Source organism: Struthio camelus, chromosome 1, assembly GCF_040807025.1.
Source record: "Struthio camelus isolate bStrCam1 chromosome 1, bStrCam1.hap1, whole genome shotgun sequence".
NCBI classification, from domain to species: Eukaryota; Metazoa; Chordata; class Aves; order Struthioniformes; family Struthionidae; genus Struthio; species Struthio camelus.
In genome coordinates, this window is record NC_090942.1 from 212,315,813 (window position 1) to 212,327,184 (window position 11,372).

General features: G+C 57.2%; 1 pseudogene; it reads left to right on the top strand.

Moving 5' to 3' along the window:
* Window positions 1–7,044: 7,044 nt before the first annotated feature.
* On the top strand, window positions 7,045–7,971 carry LOC138065633 (G-protein coupled receptor 83-like; annotated as a pseudogene).
* The last annotated feature ends 3,401 nt before the right edge of the window (window positions 7,972–11,372 follow it).

An 11,372-nucleotide genomic window follows, 5' to 3' on the forward strand; every position in this document is an offset into this window, starting at 1 on the left:
CCCTCCCTTGGCAGAGCAGGGCAGCCCAGCGGGGAGAGATGGCTGAGGGGCGCTCGGCCTGCCCCAGCCTCCTCGAGCAACATCCTAAGGGCAGGCAGGTGGCTTCCCCAGGAGGTACGCTGCCTGCCTTGAGTCAAGGCCCCTCCGAGGGGCTTCTTGGAGCAGGGAGCCCAGGCAGGGATGGAGGGCCCCTGCCCACAGCAGCCCTGAGACCCTCAGTGCTCCTGCCGGGGCAGCCAGGCACCGGCGCTCATACCTGGGGGTTTTGCACTCCTTCCGTTGCCAGCCAGCCAGTCTTGCTCCAGCAAGAAGAAAGGCAAGAAGGCCCAGAAGCCCATGGAGACCCTTGCTGCCATGTAAGCCATTTCTGTCCAGCTCTCTCCTACAGATCGTTCCCCCTGTTCCTCAGTGGACCCCAGCATGCCCTCGGGCTGGCCAGCCAGCCAGCCGGCACACACATCCTCCCCGCATGGCCCTGCCCAAAGCACACGCGCTGCACTGGGCCCCCATCCAGGCGAGGCACATCACAGCCTGCTCGAGCTCACCTCGAGCTGCCTCTCCTGGCCCTCCTCAGGGCTGAGCCTCAGCTCAGCTCTCCTCCTCCACCCGCACTGCCCACAAGGCCAGGAGAAGCTGGCCTGAGCCCCCCGGCAGTCGGGAGTGCGAGGCAAACTGTGGTGGCCCCAGGGCTGTGCCCGGCACACCAGCCGGCTGCACTTTGGAGGAGGCCTGAGTCTGTCATCTGCACCCTTCTGCTCACTGCCTTGCCCTTCCCGTCGCTGCAGCGTGCCCACGGGCCTTGTGGACGAGCAAGGGGAGAGCAGCACCAGTGCCTCCGGCCCAGTCAGCGGCCAACACCTGGTGAGTGAGGGCAGCCCCCGTCACACAGGTCTCAGCTGGCCCCTGCGGCGACACCCGTGCCCGCCTTGGCAAGCGGCAGAGCCCCCAAGCCCAGGGCACAGGGTCCCCGCTCCCCTCCCGGCCCGGCCCGGCTGCACCCAGCCTTGGCCTGCTGCCTGCTCGCCCTCCTGCCGTTGGCCAGCAGAGGAGAAAGGCAGCAGGCAGCTCAGTCCCAAAGGCAGAGAGCGCCTGGGCAGCAGTTGGGAGGAGCAGCTGTGGAAAGGCTGCCTTCCATGCACGTCCCAAACGCCTCCTGTTGGAGCAGGGGTTGCACCTGGGAAGCTGCAAGCACCGCCGCAACAGCCCCAGCAGCCCTGGCTTGCCATCTGGCTCTGCTTGCCAGAGCCCCCAGCCTCCCTCGAGATCCATCGCCTCCACACCTTCTCTCCTTCCTCTCTGAGCCCTTGTCTTTCCCGCCCTTGTCCACAAAGGCCGAGGAGAGCCTCGACGCAGGGGTGCCCAGCCCTGAGGAAAGGGGCATGCCTTGTGGGGAAGACACCGGCGAGACGGGTAAGCCCCAAGCTGCCTGGGTGCCCATGCAACAAGGCTGGCACGACATGGGCATGCAGGGGTGCTGGGCTGAGCCAAGCAGCTGGCAGCAAAGGGCATCCCTTCCTGGACAACCTGGACATAGCCGTGAGAAGGCCTTGGGAGGTAGCGTGGGTGTGGGGTGCCCAGGATGCCTTGGGGAAGCGGTTTCCTGCAGCAGGGTTGACAGAGGTGACAAAAGATGCCCAGGAGAAGAGCCCCAACAGACATGACCCAGGCTGCTGCTGGCAGCGGGCAGTGCCTGCAGGGCGCCAGCACCCGCTGATCCCAGGAGGGATCTGGGGCCTGCTGGGGCAGATGCGCAAGCAGGGATCTGGGGGCTGCCTGCAAGGCAGGCCATGGGCAGACGGGTCAGGAACGGGAAGCCCTGCCAGGACTCAGCAAGGCCATCCTGCCCTGCTGCTGCTGCTGTTTTCCTGGCTCCTCTGGTGCTTTGGGAAACTCCACGGCATTTGCAGCGTGTAGGGGAGGCAACGGCTGTGCTTGGCAGGAGCACCGTTCAGTTGGGCTCTCCTCTCCTCCCATCTTCCTCCTCGCCCCCCTGTCACAGAGCAACCCCCTGCAGCAGAAGGCTGTGCCTCGGAGCCAAGCTGCGACGAGGACATAGAGGCGGCCGTCCGATACATCTGCAAATACGTCAAGGACCTGGCCGCCTACATGGACCAAGCCATCGCCCTGGGTAGGCCGCCAGGGCTGGAGGGTGAGGTCTGGTGCACAGCGGGACTGGGCTCCCGCTGACGGCCACAGAGCCAAGCGTGAAGGGAAGGCAGGGTCTTTTGTTGGAAGGGAAGAGCTTTCCGACCTCACTGTGCACGTGGAGAGGGAACAGAGGGTTGGCGGGTGCCCCCTGGCCTGAGCCCCAGGCTGGCAGCCCGCCTGGGCAGTTGACACCAGGCTCTCTGGCTCACCTGGTGCGCAGGACGCGGGACAAAGGCCTTTCTGCCCGCGGCTTTGTCCTTGCCTGCGTGGGGGTGGAAGAGCTCCCCACCGAGGCAAGGAGGGCTGTCCACCGAGGCAAGGAGGGCTGGCAAGAGCAGGCCTGAACGTCTGTGCCTGCTCTTGCTGTCCTTGGGGGTTTTGTCAGAGGGCGCCCCATCAGCAGGCCCAAACCCTTGTGGGCTGCGGTGTCTCTTTTCACCTTGGGCTTTTTCCTTCCAGAAATGGAGCTCGCCAAAGGCCTTCAAGCCTTGGCAAGCGTCTTCAAGAAGACCAGCTCTGCAGAGGTAAGCTGGTGCAGATGCGCAGCTCCCAGAGCTCACCCCACAAACCCCGGTGCCCTGCTCCCTGGGCTCCCACTCCAGCTGCCCGGCAGCGGGCTTGGCCCTGCCAGCTTCTGCAGGCCTCCCGTCTCCCTCCCAGCAGGCTCTTTGCCGCCTGCGCCTGCCAGCTCCCAGCCCAGGCCGGCGCTTTGCTGCTTGCACGCGTGCAAGGCAAGCACGGCTAAGACACCTAGAAACAACCCCTTCCACATGGCCGCCTTGCTGAGAAGACTCTTTTCCTCACTCTTCCTCCACCTTTGAGAAGGTACTTCCCTGGTCTCGCCATGTCGTCGTCACTCGCAGCAACACGTGTTTTCTCGTTTCACAGGCATCCGTGCCAGCCCCGGCGACTCCTTTGCCAGCGCTGCAGCACGAGGCAGCCACCGAGGAAGGCCCTCGGCAAGGCAATGAAGAGCAAAAGCTGCGCCTTCAGGTAGCAGAGCCGCCCAACACAGGCTCTTGCCCCTAGTCCCACACAAGGCTGCTCATGCGTGCGCCCCGGCATGCACAGTCCTGAGCCAGACAGTGCAGAGGGCCTCTGCTCAGCAGCAAGGACATGCTGGCCACCTCCCTACTCCCGGCGACCACAGGCAGCTCTTGCCACAGCTGCCTTCTCGTTTGTGCTCGGCCTTGCTAGTGCCTCGGCGCAGCTCCCCTTCCACGCGCACCCGGCCACGCGGGTCTCGGGGCTCTCTGGCCGCATGCAGCAGGCAGCCAGGCCTCACGTGCTGCTGTGGGGGCAGAGGGTGGCTCGTGCTGTCATCACCCGGAAGGCAAAGGGCATCTGGTGCCTCTGAAGCTGCAGTGGCTTGCAGGGCAAAATCTGTCTGCGCCCGCTTGTTCTCATTTCCAGCTCCACAGGCCCCGCGGGCGCCGACCGCGACGCCTCGCGGCACGCACCAAGGCAAAGGCAAAGGCAAGCCCCGGCAGCTTCTGGCTCCAGCCACTCTCAGGCTTGGGTTCTTTCTCTCTCCCTCCTTCAGGCACTCGGGCAAACCATCCTCATCGACCAGCAGCTGCTAGAGAGGATGGAGCAGCAGTGGCAGCAGGCCGAAAGGCAGCTGGTAAATAAGCATTCCCCACTCAGGCTGCCTGTGTGCTCCCCGATGCAGCCCCAGCTCGCACAGCCACGTGCACGGCCTTGAGGATGCAGCTCCCCGCTGCTATGCTCGGCCACAGGAGCGGTGCTCTGGCAGCAAAGAGCCTCGGCCAGCTACACCCCCAGCCGGGGGAGGCTCCCGCCAACCAACGTCTCCGAGCTCTTGCTGTCCTCTTCCTCCTTGCTCTTGCCGGGGAAGCCTCAGCTTGGGTCACTTTTTCTCTGGCAGCAAAAGGAAAAGGCCCAGCTGGTGGACCTGCCATGCTGTGAGGAGAACGAGCAGGATGGGCCAGCTGAAGAAGAGCAGCTGGGTGCCCGTTGCACCGCCAGCCCTGAAGGCCTGCGCAGCTGGAGGTCGGAGCTGAGGAGACGGTGAGAGCAGAGCTGCTCCGGGCAGCCGCTGCGCCAGCAGCCTGCTCGGAGCCTGCATACGGAGGCGCTGCCCCCGCCTGGGAAGGGCTGCCTCTCTGTGCCCCAGGGCACGCGCAGCGCTCTCCTGGCGGCCCTGAAGCACCTTCGCTGCCCCCCTTGCTGCCCCGGGATGTCCTTCCTTAGCCCACGCCAGCCTGGGGACGGAGGGGCACTCCTGTCGCTGGCCAAACACTGGTGGCCGCCCCAGGTGCTCTGGAGGGGCTCCCCAGAGCTGCTGGTGGGTGAGCAGCCACCTTGCAAGTGTCGCCTGCCTGGCAGCTGTTGCGGCCCAGGCAGAGCCCAGGGCAAAAGGGCCTCACTTGACATTCCCACCCATGCTCAGCTGGCATGTAGGACAGCCGGCAGAAAGAGTCGGGTCCTTTGTGCTGGAGCTCTTCTGGCAGGCAGGGCTGTCCTGTCCTGGCAGTGCCCGGCGGACATCCCCAACTGATTGCGTTGCACAGTGCTGGCCAGCAGCACAGGGAGCACAGGGGGAGTGGGCAGAGAGCTCGTCCTGCCCTCTGAGCTCTTCTCCTTTCCTTCTCTCCCTTCTCTCAGCTTGCAGAGCAAATGGCAGCTCCTGCAGCCTGCAGCACTGAGGAGATTTCCTGCCAGGCTGACCCAAAAAGCACGCTAAGCTTTCCTCCCCTCCAGACGTGGTGCACACGCACCAGTTTTCCAGACGCAGCCATGGTCTTCCGGTACAGCCTCGTGGAGACAGACCTATTATCCAAGCGTGCCTGAGTCAAAGGTCTACAAGGCAAAGCAGGTTCTGAAACGGCTGGGGCTTTTAAAGCTATTGTTAGCAGGGGCACAAACCTCCAAAATTACCAACTGACTGCAGAAAAGCATTTTTAAAGCAGCCTTTGATCAAGCTGTTAAAGCCATACAGTACTCACCATGTGGTTGCTCATAGTGAATTGAAAGCCTCTACCGTAGAGCGTTTGAACGGGACATTTCCAACCGAGGAGTGGAGATACGGAGAGCAGGAAACACTTTTTGCTGCCCTGAGGGGTTGTGCGAGTTTATCAAGAGCTGGAAGCACAGCTTGCAGCGACCTGTCAGAGCCCGGCCGTGGCCATGAAGCCTTTCAGCTCGGCGAGGGCTTGGGAAACTGCCCATGGCATGTGTTTCGAATGAGAGACTCTGCTCCCCTGTGCTAAAAGGGAGACCACGTCAGGGTGCCTCCAGCAAAAGCGAGAGCTGAGAAAGGTTGTGAGCAGACTTGGACAGAACGACAGGATGACAGGATGACAGAATGGCCGAGGTTGGAAGGGACCTCTGGAGATCATCTAGGCCAACCCCGCTGCTCAAGCAGGGTCATCTAGAACACGTTGCCCAGGATTGCGTCCGGGTGGGTTTTGAATCTCTCCAGGGAAGGAGACTGCAACCTGCGCTTACCTTCACCAGCCTGCGGTGAAGGCCCTCAGCATCCTGTGGTATATGCTATTTTGGCTCTTGGTCTTCTGCTCTTGATCTGATAGTTCCTCATGCCTTGCCGGAGAAGAAACACACTGCAGGTCTCCTCAGTGCTCAACGCCCAGCGTGCGGCTGCTTGTCGCTGTGCATGTTGGATTCGCTGGTCGGGGCCGTCCCTTCTAGTCCTCCTTTCCTTACAAGCACCTGTTTGTGACTACACCTGTATTTGTACAAAACCTAGAACGTACCACTTAGGATCCAATCTGTATTCCAAGAGGATCCAATCTGTATTCCCTTGGCCAGGAGAAAATCCCTGCCAACAGAAAGCTTTGCCATGCTAGAGGAGTGAGAGGAAAGCTTCCAAATCAGCTGCTTATTCGCTGTCCATCTGTTGCCATAGCCCTGTTGGTCTGCTAGTTAGTAGATGCTGTGCTGTTATGGCCAGGCCGAAGCTTGCCTGCCAGATCTCGACGCCGGAACTTGAATTGGGAATTTCCTTTTGAAGATAGCACCGCTGCCCCACCCAGTGCTGGTGGATAAACAGCGCAGAATTTGCAGCAACTCACTAATGGCTGTGCACAGCACGAAAGGATGCTGAAGGCTGAAGAGAGTGGCTTTGTCTTTCTCCTAGCGAGCAGATGCGTTGACCTTGGAGTAGTGCCCTGGGGGAAGGTAGTCGCGCGTGAAATGAACACGTCAGAGTAGAAATGTTGTGCAGCCCGATGGGCAGAGATCCTTGCTCAGAGCTTGTGCAAGACGGGAGCTTGCTGAAGCTGGGTATAAAGGCAGCAAGAAGCAGAGAGAGAAGCACATACTGAGCGCACAGCAGAGCAGCGCTGTGGCCGGGCACGTGCGTTGCGTCCTGCCTTCCCCAATGGCCTTTGGGCATCGTTTACAGCCAGGAAGAGCGTTAGCGCGCAGGCAAGTGAACGACTGCTCTGCAAGTCTCCTGTTGACTCCGTGTGCTGTACTGCATCGTAAATGCCATGTTTCTGACTCGGAAGAGCAGAGCAGCTTTTCAGAAATGCTTTTTCATTTTGTCTGGCTCCTTAGTTAATGCCTTTGCCACATCGGGAAAGTTACCCCTTAACAGAAGTTTTGAAGAGCCTTTTGCACTCCCAAACTTTTCCAGTGTCTTTTCCTGGGAAGACTACACCCTGGCTGACTGGCAGAGCTTCGTGGGCAGGAGTCGAGACGGAGCCCAACTGCGGAATCTCACAGCCAAAGCCCTGCTCATTGCGGCATACTCCTGTAGCCTCATCTTCTCGCTCTTCGGCAGTGTCCTGGTCTGCCACGTTGCGATCCACAACCAAAGGATGCACTCTGCCACCAGCCTGTTCATCGTGAAGCTGGCCGTAGCTGACATCATGATGACACTTCTCAACACACCTTTTACGCTGGTAAGAGTGGGACAGAGACCCCTGACTATGGACCCATAGCTATGACACATTGGCATAACTGAAGGCTCCGCCTCAGGGTCTTATGACATGAGCCCTCCTCCTCCTCTTTCTCTCATTTGCTCCTGCTGCAGTGCCCTGGCATATGCCCTCTCACCTGCTGTCCCACGCCTTCAATTGCAGTGAGGAAGTTGCGCGGTGCCTCTGTCTCCCAGATTTCCCCGAGCCAGCTGCCCTCTACTGGGAGTATCTAGGCTTAACAACCTTCATTTTGCTCTAGGTCCTGCCGCTTGTCCTCATCTCTGCTGCCTACGTGACAGTGGCCAAGAAACTCGGGCTGCGCCATGTCATGGGGGATGGCACCCCTGAGCAGTACTTTGCCCTTCGCAAAAAGGCGGCGACCACTATCAAGATGCTGATGCTCGGTGCCATCCTCTTTGCGGCCTGCTGGTTTCCCTTAAATTGCTACGTTGTCCTCCTCTCCAGCCAGACCGTGCGCACCAACAGTGCCTGGTACTTCGCCTTTCACTGGTTTGCAATGAGCAGCACCTGCTACAACCCTTTCCTCTATTGCTGGCTCAATGACAGTTTCCGATCAGAGCTGAAGGCTTTGCTCAACGTATGCAGGGAATCTCCTGGCCCTAGAGAACAGAGGCTTCCTTCCACAGCCCCGTCCTACCGACTAGCTTGGCCACAACACGGCAACTTGAAGAACTTACGTGGCCCCCGTGCCCTTCCATCAGCCTCCAGCCTCCAGCCAGCAAAGACAGACATCTCTTCAGTGGAGCCGACAGTCACTGTGAGATAAATAGTGGCCCTGGGAAAAAGTAGAAGCACTGTACCTAGGTGTGGCTAGAGCTAAAACAGTGCGAAGACGGGGAGTCCTGCACTCCTACTAGTGGCAGTGCCAGCACGCCGGATAAAACCAACAAGCCCAGCTCTGGCAGAGGTAACGGGAAGGAGTTACATCTTTGATGCTGGCTGATAATAAAAGGGAAGGAAGCAAACTCTTGGCAGGAAGGAACTCTTCTTATGTTTGTCAAATGGCCTTTGGCTCTCTTTGCAGGACGGGCTTCTCTGCATCTGTGCCCCTAGGTTATCTGCGTGAAAAACAAGAGAACTGGGGCCTGTTCTTTGCACAGAGGTCAAACCTCGGCTTGTGACTACAGCAAGTGTTGGCAATGCTGTATCGCCCAGGATTTTTCTTCCATCTTCTGGCCATGAATACTCAGAAGGCTTGTCTTCAAATAGAGCCAGAGAAAAAGAAAGGACATTCCAAAAGCTGTATCTTGCCTTGCAATGGAAAGAAACTAGTTTCCCTATCCTGTGGCAATGAGTTGGAGCGGCACACGAGGGAGCCCACTTCCACGTTCAACTTGTAGCAGCTAGCGACCAAGTGAGAAAAATCGCCTGGTCTTTCAATGACTGTAGATGAAAAAAGAGAAAGTGTTCTTTGCAATGTCCTGCAATAAATGCACCTTTGTGAAATCGTGCCAAGGCTTGGCAAGGTTTTCACACACAAAAGGGAACACAGCAACTGCCATTTCTTGCAGCTAGCCTCTCCTTCCACACCTCTGCATGTCTCACTTCTTCTGTGTCCCCTTGCTTTTTCTGTCACAGGTGCTGCGAGTAGCGTTAAACTCGGTATGCGTCAGTAGCTTGAATTCAGGATCGTGTTACTGCTTCTGTATTAAGCACCCAGGAGCCAGAGCATTTCGTGTGACTGCTGCGCAGGTGCAAAGCTTTCTTCCTACCTGCTTTGACCTTGTAGGCCAAGTCCCAGTCAATCCCTTGCCATTTGCAATGTGTCAGCAGGAGGACCCCAACGTGGAGGGCCCGCGATCCACGCTCCCCAAGCTAACGACAGCACAGCCTGACTCTTTTGCAGCGAATTAGTCTTTGGGAACGTGGACTATCTAACAAAACTGTTACCGTGCACTTAGAAGAGAAAAGCAGCGGCGCGATATTTTTAGAGCCGCACCAACCTTGGATGTAGTTTAAACTGCTCTAAATGAAAACAATTCCTTGTTTCAGGTGCTCAAGATGTAGCCCATGTGAGCAATATCAGTTTTAGGTTGATACAGGAAAGCAGGTGAAAGAAGCCGGGACCTAAGCCCATTTCTGCTCCGGAAGAAAGAGAGGTGCAGGAGTGTTGGAAAAGGCCCCTTCCAGCAGCGTGGGAAGTTAGCCCGTCCCTTCCAAAATCTTTCCCGTGAACATTATCCTCTCATGTTTCCCCTCGCCTCTTCCTTCCTTGTAATCATGCAGCTCTGACTTAATTTCAGAGTCCCTCGTAACCCTGCAGCCATCCTCGCCACTTTTGAACCCTTTTAACTTCTCTCTTGGGTACGTCAGTGTTTCCCCAAGGGAAGGGAAAAGGTGCGTGTCCATATATGTGCAAGGGCTGAAGCAACAACATAGCGGCTGCGTTTGGGTCCCTCTGTCCAAAGAAAAACTGTCCGTGCTTACATGCAGTTTACAGGAGCAAGTGCTCACTCGGTGGCAGTAAAGGGGAGGGCTGAGAGAGCTGAAGAGAAAGCTCTCTCTCAGAGAGGGAGGGAGTGTATGACAGGGGCAGGCAGCAGGATGGGGATTGGGACACAGAGACAGGACACATGGAAAAGTGGTGACACGAGGAAAGGAGATATCTGGAGCCTATGCTGTCATCGTCCCACCTTACCCTTGTCACAGAGGTTGTGAATTTTGAGCCTAACCACGGTGATGATGGCATACTTGTTGTTTTGTACTTATTAATAAAAACCTTGAATTAACAACAACAGAGTTTTACTCGTAATGTGATCTTCTACTGTGATCCTTCAGAGCATTTTCGCTCCTGTGAAGGAACATGCGGTGCTCATGGCGCCAGCCAGATGAGCACTCCAGTGGGGTCTCTCATGTCGGCATCACCTGCTGGCTGCGAAGGGCTGAGTGAGCTCACGCCTCGGTCACTCCCACTCAGAAAACTAATGCAAGGAATTTCCAAAATACGACTCTGCTGCTCTCAAGTCCATCACAGCGGTGAGGAATAAATCTTCCTTTGCATTCTGGATGCATCTCTCTGTGCTTTAAGTCCTTTCTTTGTTTCTGCTTCCGTTTCTTCCTTCCTTCCTTTCTTTCCCTTCCAGTACACGTGGTGCAGTTGCTCTCAAGCATGTGCCCATGTGACGCCTAGAAGAGCTTCTGGGACGGGAGTCTCGTATTTAGCTTTGTGTGGGACTAAGGGATTCTGGTGTGGACTCAGGTAGGATGTTCTTTCTGAAGCTGAAGGGAGCCTTTTGCCATCTAAGGGAATATGCTCTGTCTTTGGGTGCAGTTATCATCCTCTGAGTAAGCACATATGGAGAATCTTGCCAGAACGCCAATACACAAAACCCTCGGAGGTCCAGGCACCCACGTGCTTGCTCCAGCTAGCTCGGAGCAGGGCTCCCGCAGGCATAACCCTGGATCCTGTCCCCCAGCGCTGACCGCAGAAAACCTCTCTCCTCCCAGTTCCGCCCCATGCCCCACCGGATCCAGGCAGAGAGGAAGAATGACAAGTCCAGTGAAGTGCAGGCGACCAGAGAGATGGACCTGCTACAAAGAGAAGAGGAGGTGCATCGGACGGAGTTCCTGAATGCTCTCATCGAGGACTGAGCTGAAGGGGCCCAGTACAAGGCAGAGTTTTAGAGCAAGCAGGACACGACAAGGCAGGAGAAGGACAAGCTCACGGTGAAAGCAGTTGAAGCGGTGCCCTTGCCAGCTGATTTGTTTCCCTGCCTGTATTTCACACGCTGTGCTGTAATGTACCTAATGCGCTACAGGGAAACGTCTGAGGAGCGTTTGCTAATTATGTATTCTTCATTTGCTTCCTGTCTGACTGGGGATTCTGGAGGAAGAGTTTGCGTCCAGCAGCGCTGCTGAAATCAGTGGGGGCTGTGCTTTGAGCCCAGGCAGCGCAGTATACAGCTATTGCAACAACATAACACCCTAGGCAATTTAAAGTGGGCATCCGGACTTTGTGGGGATGTTTGCATCCTACCTCAGCTGGGCTGCTGATCAGAGGCATTCCTTTAAAATGTAAATAAGGTTATTTACACCGCCTTCAGATGCCATCTTGGTGCATGCGAAAAGCTGGTCGGAGTGACGAGGGAATGCGGCGGTATGTGCACGGGGCAGAGATCATCTTCTTCCATTTTGCCTTCTGTGTGTATATTTGTCTGCTTGGTGGAGCTTGACTTCTTGTTCCTTACATATTGTGCAGGGATGTGCAACCATCAGACCGGTGGTTGAGTAATTCGCCTTGGAAAGACAGATTAGCAAGAAGGACAGTCTGTGAGAGGACTTTGGTGTGAAAAGGGA